The sequence below is a fragment of the Malurus melanocephalus genome, unplaced genomic scaffold, assembly GCF_030028575.1.
Source record: "Malurus melanocephalus ecotype Western Australia unplaced genomic scaffold, MMel_1.1 scaffold_436, whole genome shotgun sequence".
NCBI lineage: Eukaryota > Metazoa > Chordata > Aves > Passeriformes > Maluridae > Malurus > Malurus melanocephalus.
This window is the reverse complement of record NW_026623668.1, coordinates 589,825-595,435: the sequence shown is the minus strand read 5'-3', so window position 1 is coordinate 595,435 and position 5,611 is coordinate 589,825. Positions and strand designations below refer to the sequence as shown.

General features: G+C 34.6%; 1 long non-coding RNA gene across 2 annotated transcripts in view; it reads right to left on the bottom strand.

The window, feature by feature from the left end:
• LOC130581795 (uncharacterized) overlaps nucleotides 1-5,611 on the bottom strand; it is a 45,962-nt gene that overhangs the window by 14,408 nt on the left and 25,943 nt on the right. For both annotated transcript variants that reach the window (XR_008966266.1, XR_008966265.1), the window contains exon 2: nucleotides 2,918-2,979. This is a non-coding gene — a long non-coding RNA (uncharacterized LOC130581795). The remainder of the gene's footprint in view (nucleotides 1-2,917; nucleotides 2,980-5,611) is intronic.

Here is a 5,611-nt window from a genome sequence, read left to right as displayed (position 1 = left end):
TTTTACCTTTTTCCAATTCTCCTCCCCATCCTGTCATGGCAAAGAGGGGAGTGAGCAGGGTCTACAAAGTACTTGACTGCCAGCTGGGTTAAGCCACAACACACAGCAATAGTTCTTTTTCTAGAACTTAAGGCTATGCATTTAAGCAAATCTGCAAACTAAAAAATGTAGTGAGATGAAATACTACTTGTGTTGTCTAACTGCACCCAAAATTTAAGCTAATTTCAAACACTTCTGCAGCATCAATTTAGCATGCTAGAGTTAAATAGTCTATCTCTTAAAACACGAACAAAGTAATATGCAAGGCATAAAAAATTATTTCAAGATAACTTCTTTTTTAAAAATACTGAAGTATAGGGAACAAAGCTATTTTCATACCACATCCAGAAAATGGATGAGGTGTGAAAGAAATCTCTTGTTTAATGTGACCTTTGGCTGTACTTTYACTTGTCATCATTATGAAGTAGCTACTCTCAGTGCCAACACATAAGCTGTGTTCTATTACCCCATAACAGTAGTAGCATGTCTTTCAGGGAGTGTTTCATACTTCAAGAAGCTGGTGGCAGAATGCACTGACAGCACTTACCTTTGTAGCTGCTTATAATAGGTCTTATTCAACAATAAGACCTCATTTACAAAARGAAATAAGAGTGTACTAAATTTCAGAGAGCATATCGCATAAACTAGTGTATGTTGAGGAACTCCCTTGGAGTTCTCAGCTTCAGTGAAAACATTCAAATAAGGAGAAATGCAAATTTCAGATTGGAACTCTGCCCCAAATAATAATATTCAGAGCTTTGTTACTGTGCACACACCAAAAATACTGCATCATTAAGATCTGCAACATACTTGACTTTTCTTAACGCATGTAATTAAGAAAATATTTCTGGAAAGCAAATGAATTTGAAATTCAAGTAAGATTAATAGAACAAATACGACAAATTTACGTTTTATACAATGGTAGCAAGCTGCAGAATAAAAATCAGCAGCTATCATTATCTAAAGCTGTTCATCTAACACCACAGAGAGAAAAACTATTGATACATACTGTACACACATTTTTATCCATGTATATAAATCAAAGGAAACAGCTTCCTTTAAGGCAAGCATATGAAGATACTAAAGCAAGATACAAATTAAATATTCATACATTCAATATTTCAAAATAAGGAATTTGGATATACACATGCATAATTTAAGTTCTATAGTGAAACCTGTCTACAGAGGCCATTTCTACTGTATTTCAACAGCATTGAAACTTGAAATGTACAATCCAGCCCTTCCATGCTGTGTTAAAACTTTAAAGTATATAGTAATTCATTTCAAGCACTAAACATAGAATAAAGGCCACATTATGCACATGGCACTTTTGCAGAGGAACTGCTGCTTTACCCTCTTCATTACAGCTCTAAAACAGGGCTGCCAGTAAGAGCCTCTCCTGCAAGGAGGTTTTGGACTGCCCAAGGTACTCAATGGRAACTGAGGCCAAATAAGACAACTTAAGGAACAAGGTGGCTCACTGGCCCTTAAAAGCCCATCAGTCAGAACTTACTCTGAGTCAAATTCTGATCCCAGGCACCAATTCTAAACTCTGTTGAGCTCGTGCTCACACATGAAGACTGAAATTGGCCCCTTACACATTCACTCAAGCCTCTRTGGAGTAAAGATTATATTTCAGACCTTTTTGATTGGCAGAGGAAAGGWACACAAAAACAGGTTTCACACAATGTTGTGCACTAGAAATGATTCTTTGTGATCACAGAATCTGAAAGTAGTTTACATACAATAACAAAGACATGTTAAATTTGAAGAGCTTATAAATTCCTATGCATGCAAAAAACCCTGTAGGTGAAAGAAAACCCCTACTATCCACCTTCCTYCCCTCAACCCATATCTCCTTCTGCATGTGTCTAAAGATACCACCAGTCCTCCATGTATTTAAAACCTTGCCACTAAAATAGAACTCTCCATATGGGTTATTAATGYGAATATTTTATTTTCTTATTAAAAGTTAAATGTATTAGTTAAAATATCAAGWGTCTCATTTTAAAAACATCCATTTTACTGGGACAAAAATAACTCAACTCGAAGAAAAATTAAAGAGTACTTAATAAGGAGAAAATAAAACTACYCTATTTCTACACAGTTTAAAGAAAACATCTTTGCCCCGTAAAGGTCACTCATTTGATCTTGACACACCTATGAAATCATAAAAGCAAAAGCTAAGTAACTAGAAAAGTGGTATTAAGCAATAAAAAACTAAACAAAATTAGTATCTACATGGTAAATTACTTCATTGAAAACCATCYATGGATTCTGCAAAGAATATACTTTTGCCTTAGAGCTAGTACTTTAATTTTCAAGAACCAAGRAAAAAAAATCAAAACTAGTCAGTAACAATGCAGCGTCGAAAAGCAATAAACTCAAAATTAAGTTATAAATAATTTAAAGCATGTCATGAAGATGTATTAATAATTCATCAGATAAATAATTTACTAAATAATCAAATAAATAAATAATGAAATACATAAATAAATCAGCAAATAAATAATTCTGCAAAATAACCTAAACAATAAGTCACTAAAACAAATGACAAACCTACAAAACTACAATGATTTTCTAAATTCTGATAGTTTTAAATAAACAAATGTATATAAACTAGATCAATCTTTGGTGGATAGAGAAATATTTTTCACTGCTATTGGTGAATTCCTGATTACASTGCACAAGGATACAATTTTAGATTTTACAAGAGTGCAGTTTTTCCCTTGTAAATTATTAACACAATTGCTACAATACATCCTGCTCTGTATTTTACATGTAATCCCTTTGTGTAGCTCATTTTTCCCCCMAAAAATGAAAATCTCTTTACAACATTCTTAATTCACTTTTTTTTTTTAATGGGTGCAGTACTTACAACACTGCAATAGCCTTCTTGGTGGCTCTCTTATTGTCTTCTGCAAACCTTCAGAAGTTTTGCTGCAGGGGAAAAACAAGTAGAATAACCTTAATTATTACAGATGGTATCTCATTCATTAGCAGATGACAACATTTTATTTGAAAGCACAAGAAAAGCTGTTTTATAATTCTACAAAGCAACTTAATGTGAAACAACCATTACAGTTTGCAGACTACCGAAAGTTTTCAGAAGTCTTTGGTGGAACGAGTTCAAGCAGACTGAGGCCTGTTTCTTGTATTTAAGCTGACACACAATCTGTGCAAACTGGCACTAATTCAGATGTAAAGACAAACCACGAGAAGGACAAAATACTTGGCTGACATCTAATGTTATCCTTGATTTTGGAAGTTCATAGTCCTTGAAAGAATACAGTGAGATCATTTAATATCSACTATCTAAGTACATTCACAATTTAATTAGAATACTGCACTCCAAAGCCAACATTGGTACCACAAAGGTCAAAATCCACTCAATTTTCAATCTCTATTTATTTTCATGAATAATACTGACAGTCACCATAGCTTTCTTCAAAGAGGTATTCTGTAAATATAGCAGCTGAAGAAATGTGCCACAAGTGTAATCATGTTATCAAYTTTTATCCATTCTGTCAAAAAGGTTTATTTGCTTTATTCCATAACACACATTACATACAGAAAAGAGTGAGACAGTTTTACAAACCATGCTACTGATATGGATTCTTTATCTCTGTACTGGACTGTAAAAMTGAAGGAACACATCAAACCTGAAGTTATATATTGCATACACGCACAGTTTTTTGCTACGTGTTTCAAAGGAAGTCAGTATGCAGTGTTGTTTCTGCAATATCTCAAATTGCTGATGGTGCTGCTGTATTTCAGCACTTAAAAGCATAAAGGATAATTTACTCTTAAAACTACCTGGGCACGTTATATTTAACAAGTCTCAAATTCTCTTTAGGGATTTTAATAAGAAAACACTTTGCTTAATCATAAATTTTATATTTATCTTGGCTAAACACCCTCCTTTGGATAGACTGCCATGTTTTGTCAAGAAAAATCAACACAGTGGAAATGAAGTACTTGTTCTGTTGTGTGGTCATTCAAAAGAGTATGTAGAAGTAATGTAAATGTGCAGCAGCGCTGCTGATAATTTCACGCTCTCATACACTCATTTCAATTTGCTTTAAAAAGGACTATTCCTCCTGGCTAAATATAGTCATCATGAAAAAGCATACCTCCCCTTTGAGCTAATAACACTGCAAGCCCCAAGACACAAAAGTACAAAAACTTCTATATTTTAAGGAATGGGAAGAACTTTCTTCTCACAGTATGTGCTTCTGAAGTGGGACAAATGAGACTGGTTTTTCTATTAAGGTACTCTCATTTAGTGCAGATTTCTGTTTGAAAATGGCAATTCATTCCYACACCACATCTCTAAATCCCACCAACCTCCAAAACAAATCATATATATCCCAAATGCTTCTTTTTAAAAGCAATGGKTCCTTGTAAAAGCAGTCTATACTTTCATGCATTAAAAGATTTTGAGGATTACTGGTGCACACAATGGCTCTGGAGATTCTCGAATCAGACCTTCTATAGGAAGAACCATTTAGTCATAGAGCATTCATCTGCAGCTTTGGAGCCTCTGGTAGCAAAGTGATTTTTCACCAATGAGTTCCAGTAGAGCTAAAACTGTAATTACAGTTACTGATGTCCTAAACCCAAATCTTTTTCTTCCTTTAAAATTCACTTGTTTTTTTAATTGATTTCACATTTGATTTGGGCTCCTAATCTATGGTTACAGAATTCACCTCCTCACACAACTACTTTTGTCTAAGCTGGAGGGTCATAATTTCCTGCTCAAATAACACATGTAAATCATTTAAAGAAGGACACAAACCAGCCAATGATCAGGGATACTGCCACCTTTCTCCTACTTGCAATCACATGCAAATTCCATCCTACACAAGAGGCAAAGGACAGAAAATGAATTTGATTCCATTCTTCCCTTCTGCCAGCTGGTCATTTTAGCCCCAGCCCTCAAATGTCTGGTGCCTTGCAACAGATCATGAGGAAGATCAGTCAACAGAAGACTAATGCAGAAGGCACTGATGTCCAGGTGCACCTCACAGAAAAGAATATAAAAGATCGAGTAATTGTGTGTGTTCTCTGCCCAGTCTGGGAAGCTGTGCTACAACAGGGAGGCTCCCTTGCTGGAACTCAAGTTAATTTGGATAATAATTCAAGGAACTGGATTGTACCATACACCTAAGAGCAAATTTCAAGTATTTACAATGGCAATATCATAAATAAGTCTCACAGGAAAAGGACTGAGCAACAAACTATTCCATTCTCCACCTTTTGATATTGCCATCATCAGAAAGTCTCTTAGTTTGAAGATACAAATCAGACCAAAAGAAAACACATACTGTTGCTTCCTTCCTTTGGGAATTCATGAATACAGGAAACAGGGAAATTTTAGAAAGAGATTRCTGTATAACATAAAAATTTAGGACTTTTTTTTGATACTCAGGAGTAAACACATGGAGAAGGCTGGACAGACACCTTTAATCAAATTATAGTTAATGTAAGGTAATGACCACTATATTCTGATCCACTTTTCAGGGGTTCTTGGAATTGTTATAAGTTACACAAAATATTTTGCATTATCAAG